Source organism: Protopterus annectens, chromosome 14.part0, assembly GCF_019279795.1.
Source record: "Protopterus annectens isolate FY-2018-M chromosome 14.part0, PAN1.0, whole genome shotgun sequence".
Lineage (NCBI taxonomy): Eukaryota > Metazoa > Chordata > Ceratodontiformes > Protopteridae > Protopterus > Protopterus annectens.
The window spans coordinates 911,504,132-911,517,331 of NC_056748.1; the positions used below are offsets into that span (position 1 = coordinate 911,504,132).

At 43.1% G+C, this 13,200-nt stretch overlaps 1 protein-coding gene across 1 annotated transcript in view; it reads right to left on the bottom strand.

Annotated features, from left to right (window-relative positions):
• The window catches only part of BTAF1 (B-TFIID TATA-box binding protein associated factor 1), a 3,603,226-nt gene that overhangs the window by 1,749,209 nt on the left and 1,840,817 nt on the right, over positions 1-13,200 (bottom strand). The gene's annotated exons all lie outside the window — the stretch shown is intronic.

The following is a 13,200-nucleotide window of genomic DNA, read 5'->3' on the forward strand; positions in this document are numbered from 1 at the left end:
GTGAGGTCCATGGTTTCTACACTGGCTTTTTGTCCCATTGGCTGGGGCCTTTGGGGGGTCTAATCTGGAACTGTGTCATTTTTGGTGGGGGCCGTATTGCCTGTTTGACAGGAACAAAGTGTTCATTTGCCATTCAGTTAATATTGGCCCCCCCTGAGGTGGTCAGACATGAATATGATTTTTGGGGCCCAACTAGTACTGAGGGACAACAAAGTCCATTCCAGGTTATGTACTGAAATCCTTTGGGGGTGCCCGACCATGTTGTCTGTTTCAAAGGTGACAAAGTGGGGAGTTTGGTTGGAACATTGTCATCCAGTCCATTGAGGACAGAAGTGTAGATTGGTTTTTCTCAAACATTGTCCCTGCTGTGTGTGTCCCCGGTGTGTGTGTGTGTCCCCGGTGTGTGTGTGTGTGTGTGTCCCCGGTGTGTGTGTGTGTGTGTGTGTCCCCGGTGTGTGTGTGTGTGTGTGTGTGTGTGTGTGTGTGTGTGTGTGTGTCCCTGCTGTGTGTGTGTGTGTGTGTGTGTGTGTGTGTGTGTCCCTGCTGTGTGTGTGTGTGTGTGTGTGTGTGTGTCCCTGCTGTGTGTGTGTGTGTCCCTGCTGTGTGTGTGTGTGTGTCCCTGCTGTGTGTGTGTGTGTGTGTGTGTGTGTGTCCCTGCTGTGTGTGTGTGTGTGTCCCTGCTGTGTGTGTGTGTGTGTGTCCCGGGGTGTGTGTGTGTGTTTCCCTAGGTGTGTGTGTGTGTGTGTGTGTGTCCCTGCTGTGTGTGTGTGTGTGTGTGTGTGTGTGTGTGTGTGTGTCCCTGCTGTGTGTGTGTGTGTGTGTGTGTCCCTGTGGGTGTGTGTGTCCCCCTGTGGGTGTGTGTGTGTCCCAGTGTGGGTGTGTGTGTCCCTGTGTGTGTGTGTGTGTGTGTCTGTGCCTGCTGTGTGTGTGTGTGTGTGTGTGTCCCTGCTGTGTGTGTGTGTGTGTGTGTGTGTGTCCCTGCTGTGTGTGTGTGTGTGTGTCCCTGCTGTGTGTGTGTGTCCCTGCTGTGTGTGTGTGTGTGTGTGTGTGTGTGTCCTACTGTGTGTGTGTGTGTGTGTCCCTGCTGTGTGGATGTGTGTCCCAGTTGGCCCTCTTGTCTGGATGCTTGTAGCGGACATATATCTATGGAGTCAGTTACAGTCAAGTTGATTCAAAACGGGTTATGTATTACGGCTGCTGTGTCCCTGCTGTCTGTGTCCCTGTGTGTGTATATGTGTGTGTGTCCCTGCTGTGTGTAGGTATAGATATGTGTGTGTGTGTGTGTGTGTGTGTGTGTGTGTGTGTGTGTGTGTGTGTGTGTGTGTGTGTCCCTGCGTGTGTTTGGGTGTGTGTGTCCCTGTGTGTGTGTGTGTGTGTGTGTGTGTGTGTCCCTGCTGTGTGTGTGTGTGTGTGTGTGTGTGTGTGTGTGTGTGTCCCTGCTGTGTGTGTGTGTGTGTGTGTGTGTGTGTCCCTGCTGTGTGTGTGTGTGTGTGTGTGTGTGTGTGTGTGTGTGTGTGTGTGTCCCTGCTGTGTGTGTGTGTGTGTGTGTGTGTGTGTGTGTGTGTGTGTGTGTGTGTGTGTGTGTGTGTGTGTGTGTGTGTCTGCTTGTTTTGACCATGGCTTAGAGTAGAATTTTCATGTTTGACCTTTCCTTACGCTAGGGTGTTAGCAAGTGACTGTCACAACTGAAGGACATTAGCTTGGACATCAGTGGAACCATGGGTTGCAGTTAATATGGACAATACTTGCTGAAAGAGCAGACTAGCAGTATGTCAGTAAGTCCCTATATGCACTACTTGTCCGAGGACTTGTGAATACGTGTATTGGTATAGACCTGGTGGTTGTGTTGTACTGAGGTCATTAGTTGGAGAAACTATGCTAAACTGTTGGTGAGAAGTAATATCACATTAACTGTGGTGGACCATGTGTGTAATGTTGTGGTGAGTGGAGGTCTGAGGCTGGCTAACGTGAAGTGGTGCAGTGTAGTGGCACTTGTTTGGCAGCTGCAGTTGTAGGGACTGGTCTTTCTGGACAGAAGTGAGATTAACAGAATGCATAAATGGCAAGAGGAGGCATGTTTGGGGTAGCATGCATAGCTGCAGGAGTGTTATGAAAGTGGTGAGATGAGTGGATTTGACTGCAGCTGCAAGTAATGTTGTGGTGCGAGTGGACCTCTGTGAGGCTGGCTACCGTGAAGTGGTACAGAGGCTTGTCACAATAGTGCAATATGCAGTATTTGCTCCATATGCACATTGTAACCAAAAGCCAGCATGTGAATACATCATGTAAGTACTGATTTTTGAATGCTGCTATATAGTTAGGTGTATGCATTAATCTTATCCTGTATGGACAGGTATTGCACAATAACAGGCAAATTGGGATGTCAAATGGCACTATGATGTGGATAATGCTAGCTCAAGAATGGATGAACATGAGAAATGAGTGGTAGCTGCTGTATTTTACAGGGGGTGAAGATATTTGATTGCTGTCCCGAAAATAGTAAGGTACGAAACTTTAAATCAAACATTTTGATACTGTCTGATATAGGAACTGAACATTGCAATGGAGAAATCATATCTGCATTATGCAAGATATGCAAGGCAACAGTTAAGGGACTACAGCTGGAAACATTCATAGTGTGCCCATTCAAACTAACAGGTAAACAAAGGGATAAAATATTAACTGCAACTTGCTAAGAAAGAGCAAACCTACAGGTAGCCAGTTAAGTGAATGAAACCAAAAAGCCAGAGAATCATGGAAAATACTTACCACCGGAAAAAAAATCTTAATTACATCTGATAACAGGTTGTTACATTTCAATATGTTCCTTTGATTCAGTAGTAGTGTAGTAACAGCGATGTTTTGAAACACAGACATTTGGTATTTTTTAGTTGTACATTCTGCATGGCAATTGATACTTGGTCTATAGCTTGCATACTTCTCTTGTATTTGCATCGGATACCGCTAGTGTGCAGTGCGGGTAAAAAAATTAAATTACCCTCAGATCAGAGGTGGCAGTGCAACATATTCATAGTGGCTTAACCTGAGAGTAGCTTTAACCAAGCCCCATGTGAAACCTGATCAAGCACCTAGAATTCAGTGTAGCTTCAACACCGTAAGTATGAAGATGAATTCACATACATGAACAGGAGTAGATGCATATTCATGTCTAAAGGTATATGGGCAAGGCAGGTTGTCACTACATTGAAAAACTGGTATGTAATGGTGGATAATTAAAGCCATAGCACCAATTCAACTGTAGTCTGGCAAATATTTAGTAAGGGATTTAGTCCAAGCACAAATATTTCTACAGTGATTCTTTCCAGTGTGATCCATTATCTGATTCAAGGTAAATTAACCTTGATATCCTTTATTAAAAAAAAAAATATTTTGTCAGAAGTGACTTCTGGAGACACGAAAAAAGAAGGGGAAAATATAGCAATGTGGTTTGTATGTACAAAGACAAATCCAGGGACACTGCAAAAGTGTTTTTGCAAACCAACCAGTGCAGTAAAAAAAATATGTAGGCAAACACTGAATACCAAACACACTTTGCACATGTAAATCATTTTTAGCAAGGTGGAAGCATGAAGTGATACCTTAGAGACTTAAACTAATAAAGATCTAAAATGGTTTAATATTTTAAGTTTTATTTAGCTCCCTGGTGGAAGATGTTACAGAAGTTGCTATACTAACTGGATGCTAATGCAGTAAAGTAAGGCCTTGGCTACAGTGCAGCAATAAAAAATGTCCCCTGTAACAAAAGAAATGCTAGAGCAAAGATTCACTTGCATGAGTCAAGCACCCTGCTGAGATCTGCCAGTCAATGAAATTACAAAGTCAAATTACCCTCAGGACTTTGACAGCCAGGGAAGCTAGGTGTTGCGGGGGAGGGTTGAAGTAAAAGAACTGGAATTCATTGTCTCACAAATTAGTGCCATTTAAACTAAATTAGAAAAAGGCAGCAGTAAACAGCACTTTCTGTGTGTTCTGTGACATTTGCACTGTTTCAGTTTTAAGTAGTCATTCAACAGCAAGGAATGTTACTTTAACTATTCTATTTTACTAAGAACTTTATATGCATGCAACATCTTTGAAATGACAAGAGCTTTAGGCAAATGCAGGCCTGCATGATGTAACATTTCTGAACAAAACAATGACTTGTGGGATACTGAGTGGCAACCTGATTTATCCAAACCACGTCAATATGCTGTACTCCAGGTGGTCAGAGTCTGTAATTACATATAAAAATATTTAAAATCCTGTAAATAACCCCAGAGTGCTGTTAAAGTGTAGGAAACATCATGCCATGATGTTTTAAATATGTTTTTTGAGTCTGTGGGTGCGGTACTCCTTTAACACTAAACTGAAAAGCCAATGTTATGTAGTAAAGTCTAAAGGTTTCAGGTGGAACTCAGCCTTTACACAGTGGATACAGGGTTATATTCAATAAGCACTAGTAAAACTTCCTTTACGAATTAAGTCAAGGGACATTGCATTAGTGTAAACAACCCTTATCAAAGGCAGTCATCTACGCATATCTAAACAAGTCCAGGTATGTACGCTAAACAGTTTCAAGTAATTTAACAGCATTATTTACATAATATCAGGAAGGGAATAGCAACGACACGCAATATGGAGACTCGCTAATACATACTCATGCATGGAGAAACGGAATATCATATATCAGGCAGAAAAGTAGGAAATAGCACTCACAGGTGTGTTGTATAAGTCAGCCATTCAAAAGGAAAACCTTAAAAGGTCAATCAGTACACATAGACTTCAAGACTGCATTTATGATTCGACTTCATTACTGGCATAAAACAGTGCAATTGATAGTTATAATACACTTTCAAACAATTACTCACAGTCCCAGGATAAGCCTCTATCTCCAGACGCCCAACAGCCCACGATGCTCAGGGAAAAAAAGATGGCGTCAGTGGGTAGGGGGTTGTATTTATAGGTTAAAAGTAGACGTGGAGGAGGGAATAGGGGAGTTAGCCTCGGATTTAAGTCATAGGGAGGAGATTACATGTTAGTAAGTATCCCCTTACAGGATTGTGGGAATGAGTATGTAATAGAGGAGGGGAAAAGAGGTAGCAGTATAGGTCAGATAAATGAGTGTAAGTAGGATGGGATAGTAGATTATAAGCTAGGGGAAAGACAAGACTAGAGAGCGTTATAAAGAATAGGGAGAATGAGTAACAGTGTGAGGAGTTATAATTAAGACAAGAAACAGCTTAGTTTAAGCAAACGGAGAGGAGAAACCAAAAGCCCTGCAGTAAGGCACAAGAGAGTGGAGTACAGCAGGAAACAATCAGTGAATGGGAAGAATTAACAGGTAAGTCAGTGAGGTAGGGAAAGTGTATTAGTCAGCTAATGTGTAGAAATGAAGTTTGTAGAACAGCTAGAATCAGAAGAAACAAGGTAAGGTAAGATAGGGTAGGCTAAAATGCAGTTCTGGAAAAAGTTTCAGTGAAAGGACAGATGTGAAAGGTTAAGGGGAGCAGAAGATAAGTCTGGGAATGGGAAAAAGAGAAGTAGCAGCAGAAAAAATAGTAAGGGTGCCACCTTGTGGCCAGTGGAGTAATTGCAGGGACAGACACCAGTGTAGGGGGCTATTCACAACTGGGGAAAAGAGGTTGTATTGTGATGTGCTAGCAAACAGAAATAGTTGAGGTAGATATAAAAAGGAATTAAATGGAGTTCTATGTGGGGGATGGGGGATGTGTAGGCTGCTGGTAATTCAGGAGGGACGCTTAACCTGAGATACAGTAATAGATTAAGTCTGGTCAAATAAGGAAACTGAACATACATTAAAGTCTCATAGTAAGTCGGTTTCTCTTGGTAGTGAAGGGTATAGGCTCAGTTGTTGAGGTTCCTTTATTTCCAGGAGGATGGTAGGCAGGAAAAAAAAGTTTGCTTGGGTTTAACAAATGACCACTATTAAAGTCTCATAGTAAGTCGGTTTCTCTTGGTAGTGAAGGGTATGGGCTCAGTTGTTGAGGTTCCTTTATTTCCAGGAGGATGGTAGGCAGGAAAAAAAAGTTTGCTTGGGTTTAACAAATGACCACTAGTCCCAGGATAAGCCTCTATCTCCAGACGTCCAACAGCCAACGATGCTCAAGAGCATTCAAGACCCATTTGTCCTGGGTGATTATATGCCAATTTTGTGAAAAAAGTGCTATTTCCCCCCCTAAGGGGGCTGCCAAAAGATAAGTGCTTGGTATTGGCAGAGGAAAGTCATTGGGACTGTTTTCTATATGGCTGTGATTTGTCTTCTCCGCTTTTGGTGGTAGAAGCACCCCATTGTTTAGGCCTGTATGAGCCTTGGGGCTGTGATCAGCCTCTAGGGTGTCTGTATCTGCCTCTTTGTGGCCTGTCTGACACTGGAAAGGACCAATTCTTTGAAGGCCAGTTCTTACTAAATCTGGGTGGTTGTACCTGTAAGAGGTCATTAACTGTCTCATAGATTTTGCTTTATCCTCCATTTTCTTCCAACACCTCTTCTGCCTTAACACCAAAGTATCTTGCTGTAAAGGAGCATCCAATAATTTTGCTTTAACATGATTAGGCAGATTTTGTTCCTTTAACCAAGCATGCCTTCTAATGACAGTACCCTTAACAGCGGCCCTGCAAGAGGCCTCCAGTGAATCAAAACAACATTGCAAAGTATGCTTTCCCACTTGTTCAGCTGCATGCAATAAATCCTGCATTTCCTTGTTATCTGGACATTCAGAATTTGTCAACATTTTCTGTTTTAGCAGTGACATTAAATATTGCTGATATTTAAGCATATGAAATTGACAATTTAAAGCCCTTACAGCCAGGGTAGCAGAAGTGTAAACTTTTTCCCCCATCTGTCCAGTGCCCTAGAATCCCTATCAGAGGGGACAGGGTTTTTCGCAGTTGAAGCCTTGACCCCTTTGGGACCCTGAGATATAGTCTCTGGGTCAGCAGCAGGGTTTTTATATAGAAATTTGTGGGAATCTGGAACCCTGTAGTATCTGTCTGGCTTAACCGGAGCAGGGGGTAAAGAGTCAGGAGACAGGATGGACTCTGAAAATACATCTACTATGTCTAGAAAAGGTGGAATAGCAAGAGGTCTGTGCTGAGGTAGTAAAAGAAAGTCTCTGAGCCTTTTCTTAGATTCTGAGTAATCTTGGCTCTCCCAGTGAATGTGCTCCCTCATAGTATGAAGGGTTTCTCCAAAAGAATAATCCTCAGGAGGAGAGGCTGAAGGAATAGACTCTTCAGCATCAGAATCCTCAGAGGGAGGAAGGGAGTATCCCTGTTCAGAAGAGGAGTCAGAGGAAATGGAAACCTGATCTGAAGATTCATATTCTGTCTCTTGCCTAGGCCTCTTATCAGGAGGGGGATGGGAACCCCTGATCAAAGTAATTAGGTCTTCGGCCATTTTAAGCATCTGTTTTTTAGGCATGGAAGTCTGTGCAGGAGAATGCTGTACTTGTTTCTTTGTCTTTAGAGCTGCTTTAGTCTTTGCCTTTGAAGCTGAGGTTGGCTTTACATATAACTGTGTAGGTCTGAAAACACCCTCAGAAGCCAATGCCTGCTCAGCGGCTCAGGACCAATCTGAGGGAATAGTTTCCGAGTGTCCAATACCTTGAGTATCCAGAGGCCTAGTCGGCTCCACGTGGGAGTCGGAAGTGGCCTGTGGCTCTGAGGTAGCGGGTGTCAGGGGCTGCGAAAGCACCTCACTGAGAACCGGCAAACTGGCGACTGGCCTTGTGGAGGTTTCATCGTCGGTTTTGGACCTCGGATGCCTGTCCTTTTCCTTGAGTTTCTTATAAACTCCGGTCGTCGGCTGTTCCGACGGCATTATATAATTAAATCTTCAGCCAAAGTAATGAAAGGCAAAATCGTACAGACGCTTAATAGTGCGTTGGTTAAATCTAGCACAAAACCAACAGCTAGCAATGTCATGGTCAGGGCATAGGCAAGGAATACAGTAAGAATGAAAATCCTTATGAGGTATTTGCTTCCCACAAGAAATACAATTGTTAACTTTTTCTGACATTGGTCTGGAGCAAGAAAAAAGTTTCCCCAACGGGGTACTTAGCTTTAATGAAGACTTGGATCTGAAATTCGTTTTGAAAATTTCAGGAGTCGGCCGACCGGCACTTGCGAACTGCTTTTGCTTTGGGCACAGCGCAGCAAGAAAGACTGAAGAAAATGGTGTCAGCTGCATCTTTTATACCCCTGGTGCGCTGACGTCGGGGAGGAGGCAACAGCAACCGACATCGGACCAGGACTTTGGAGTTTGGACCGGCTGCTCGTAGCCTGCCAGCAGGATAACCCAAGTGTAATGACTGCAACAGTGAAACACGAACATCCAGAATCACCTTTTTAAAAGGTACGTGCATGAAAATGTCAGACATAAATATTCAAGGAAGAAAGTCATAGCAAACATTTTTCAATAACTAGAGAGTATTGTCATTTATGGATGTGGTGGCATTTCCGCAGTGTGTTATAAAAATTTCATAATACCACCTGCAAAAAGATGTAGCAGTTCAACACGACTAAGGAATTATACAAGATAAGGACCATTCCAGCTCAAGCTGCTACATATTTTTTATATGGGAAAAGTGTCTGCAAGTGGCTTTCAAATGAGTGGAGTGGACCCTGTCCCAACATGTAATTAGAAACCTCAAAACTAAGAAGGTGACTTGACATTTAAAATGGCTACAGCAAGTGCCTCTATTTTCCCCATTCGATGGAGCGTGAAAGGCCATCCTAGGAACTGGAAAATTTGTAGCATTACTGTAGAAACTGAACAGTGCTACTTTTGATTTAACTGACAGAACAGTAGAAATGTCTGCCATGAGCAGTTCTGCAAAATCACATGCCAGTCCATTTTGTTCTAGCTAGAAAAGGAGGTGCTTATGCCTTACTGGGAGAGGAATGCTGTATTTTCACCCAACACTGTCAGCCTAAAATTAGGAACCATCTCAAGCACATAAAGGAAACTGCATAAAAAGCATATATCGAGGAAGATACCAGGTCCTCTAAACTTGGAGAAGAGGTTAGTGGTGGAGGAGTGAAAATATTTCAAAGTGCTGGTGCTACTGCTTTTAGATGTTTAATATCTGTTGCAATTAAATGTGGGCTTGATGTGAGTAAAGCAGCATGCTACTAAAGTTTTGGCTATGGATTAAGTACATCAAATCAAAGACATCATAAGATTTTGAAATATACAGAATCACTAAGCAAAAGTATTACTGAAAATACAAAGCATTAACAGGACACAAGGACAGCAAACACGAGTTTTCATGTTTATTCAGGCTGCTAGTAGTACTAAAAACCCTCCATAAAGGAAAGAAAACTTCAGTACTTAAAAAAAATAGTAAAACAGCTCCAGTACTTAAATAACTGAGCACCTATCCCGGCGTGTCTAAAGGTCAGTTCCCTATGCTTTCTCCTGTCAACCTGGTGAACCTGGGTATCCTGAGGCAATGTAGCAATTGCCTCATGTACACAGACAACCCTCTCCTCCTACCTCAAAACACATCCACTTGTGAGAGATGCACTTACATAGCCAAACTAGAGGCCACGCTCTCTCCAACCAAGACTGGGCTAGTCAGTCAAGAGGAGAAGATTAACACATACAACACACCACATAGAATAGCAACCAAATGAGGCAACCAAGCCACTAAGACGATCAGGTAAACTCACACTGCACTTGATTAAAAAACACACAAGCAGCAGAAGTTAAGCGCTTTCATCCACCTATGGACTTTATCAGAACTACTGCAATTATAACACACCCTATTTATACAATTAATCCTGATCACATGACTAAGATCAAATTCAAAAAGTAGAAAACATTTTGTATATAAAAATACATACCTAAAATAAGCATGTATACAATAAACTAAAAATCTTTCTTTTAAAAAGTGAAAGTCTTTTTTTCATTTTAAATACATATGATAATGATAATAAATATTTGTCGATAGCATTGAGTTCTTGGATGTAACTATTTATAAGGATGTGGAGTGTGGGTGTTGCAAGTTGAAATACATATTGTATAAATAGGATGTGTTGTTGTAACTGCAGTAGTTCTGATGAAGTCCATTGGTGGATGAAAGCGTTTAACTTCTACTTCTCGTGTGTTTTTGGAATCAAGTGCAGTGTGAGTTTACCTGTTCGTCTTAGTGGCTTGGCTGCTTCATTTGGTTACTGGTTTATTGGACTTTTGAGTTTGGATTATGGCTTCTTACACCACATGGAATACACAGCTCCCCGGATCACATACCAACACATCTCTCACACAGCAACACAAAGCACACACCCACTTCTGCGGAAGATTTCAATAAAAATTTTCCCAAACAAAGACCTCAGAGGTAGAAATGCAAACAACCATCTCACCCAAACACAACCTCCAAGACACACAGCCCACATAAACAGTGTGCCACACAGCCTAAGCTCCTACGGCAAAACATTTTACCCAGTACACTAGTCCTAGGTGACTCAATAGTAAGGCACAGAGTTCCACTCGCTAGGCTGAACAAGGATAAAGTTACGGTCAGCTGCCTATCAAGCGCCAGGATTTGCCACATAACGTATGCACTTGGGTCTCTCCACAAGTACAAATAGGACTCGGTCATTGTTCATGCTGGTGTGAATGACTTAAGACATACCTCCCTGGACTACATGAAGATAGACATGGTGCTCTCGGATATTGTAGCCCAGGCAGGTATGACCCCGGCCATGAGTAGCATCCTACCATCGTCCAGAATGATACCACAGTAAATGCAGAAAATGACTGACTTCAACAATTGGCTAAGTTTCTGGTGCCATTCAAATGGGATCCAGTATCTGTCTGCCTGGGAAGACATGATAGACCTCGATGCTTTGCCAGAGATGGCCTGCATGCATCATCCCTGGGATTCCAGATACTGGCCAAGGCTTTTGCCACCCCAATAGTGCCTTTTTTAGGCAATGCTCTGAAGACAAATCTACCACCTTAACAACTGCAAGCAAACGTAACCTGAGGGTTATACTACTCAACGTTAGAAGTCTAAATCTCAAAATGCACTCACTCAAGTCACTCAAACTAGAGAACATTGACCTCTGTGCAGTAACAAAAATGTGGTTCAAGGCTCCAGAGAGTACCCCAGCGCTACCAGGCTACAATGCATATCACACCTTTCGGCCCCTAAATCTGGACTGAAGCCCCAAAGGCGGTGGTGTATCCATCTTCATAAAAGATATGCACACCTCCAGACTAGTTGCCCAACATAACGCATCAGAGTTACTTCAAGTACAACTAACACTGGATAAAACTACAATCAAGGTTGTAGCCTGCTACAGATCCCTCAAAATGTCCCAAGACTCCCACTCCGCATTTCTGAACACTCCGGAAAGCATTAATGTTCAACCTAATACCCTTATACTGAGAGACTGACTACCCCTCCATTAGCTGGGAAAATTACTCCTGTTCCAACTCATTTGCCCAAAGATTTCTGGAATTAATTCCAACGCCCTGGACCAACTCATTCTCACCCCTACCAGAGGTAGAAACACTCTCAACCGGGTCATTACAAACATGGGGGACTGCTGCTCTACACCAGAAATCAACTCCTCCCTGGTTAAATCTGACCACAAATTAATCACAGTTGATATCCAAATCCCACCTTCACCCCCCTCCCCATGAAGGAAACCACAGTGAAGAACTTCTCCAAAACCTATTCTGAGCTTCTAAAGACAGAAGTGACAAACTTCAAGTCATCCATGCAAGTGGGGAATGGGTGTATGGCTGCTGAATCATACACCAAGGCACTGTATGAGCATTTACACAAGTGCATGGATCGGGCCATACCAAACAGAACCAAGATTCTGGCCTCCAAAAAAAGGAAGACAAAAAAGAAGTTATGTACTCACCATAACGTTCCATCTGAGTAGGTACTTCATTTGTCTGCAACCTGTGGGTATCGGATCCAACCTCGGATCCGAGTCGGCAGCTTTCCAAGCTACAAGATCCAAGCTCCTAGCTCCTCCTCCCTACCCATAATCCCCCTGCTACATGCTGTATTACCTCAGATCAATTTTTGCCCCATCACACAACTCATAACCTCGACAGAGGAATACACCAGATTTAACTTCCTGGCAAGAGAATTTCAGGTGACCAGAGATCTCGACAAAGGTTTAGGGGATGGCGGGGGGGGGGGGTCGGTTGCAGACAAATGAAGTACCTACTCAGATGGAACGTTATGGTGAGTACATAACTTCTTTATCTGAAGTAGTTACTTCATTTGCTCTGCAACCTGTGGGACAGAGTCCCCAGCTACCTAGGAACAAACCTGGGTGGCCTTTACAGAAGGATATTCCGAAGCACCGCAGAGCCAAAGGAAGCCCTACCTTTCGAAATCATATCTAGTTTATAATGAGAAATGAATGTATGAGAAGAGGACCAGGTAGCTGCTGAACATATGTCGTTCAAGGGAACCCTGGACCAAAAGGCTGCTGAGGTGGCCATAGACCTTGTAGAATGAGTGTGAATTCCAATAGGAGCTGGTTTGCCTGAAGATATATATCCGTGAATTATGCACTGACAAATCCAATTTGCTACGGTCACTTTGGAAATGGCTCTACCCATGGCTGATTTTGCAAAGGACACAAACAACTGGTCCGACTTGCAAAAATCCTTAGTCCTGTGCAAGTAAAAACGCAGTTGTCTGTGTACATCCAGTTTATGCAATTTATATTCCCCTCTATTCTGAAAATTTGGGAAGAACACGGGTAAATTCATCGATTGATTAATATTTGACTCTGAAGCCACCTTAGGTAAGAAAGATGGGTTAGTCCTGAGGGACACTCTATCCTTGTGAAAAATGAGGTAAAGGGGTTTCATACACAGTGCTTGAAGTTCTGAAACCCTCTTGGCCAAAGTAATAGCCACCAAAAAGGCCGTTTTCCAAGACAATAATTTTAACGGAACAGAGGCCGCAGGCTCAAAGGGTGGACTTGTCAGGGCTTGTAAGACTAAAGTCAAATCCCATGGGGGTACCACAGCTTTCACAGGCGGCTTCAAAAGAAAGATGCCCCACAAGAAAGTTTTGCATAATTTTGTAGATGCCAAGGATCCTAAGCCATCTCCCGCATGAAAATGGGAGATGGCTGCTAACTGCACCTTAATCGTAGAAGCACTTGCTCCCTGCCGAAAAATCAGCGACAGGAAGT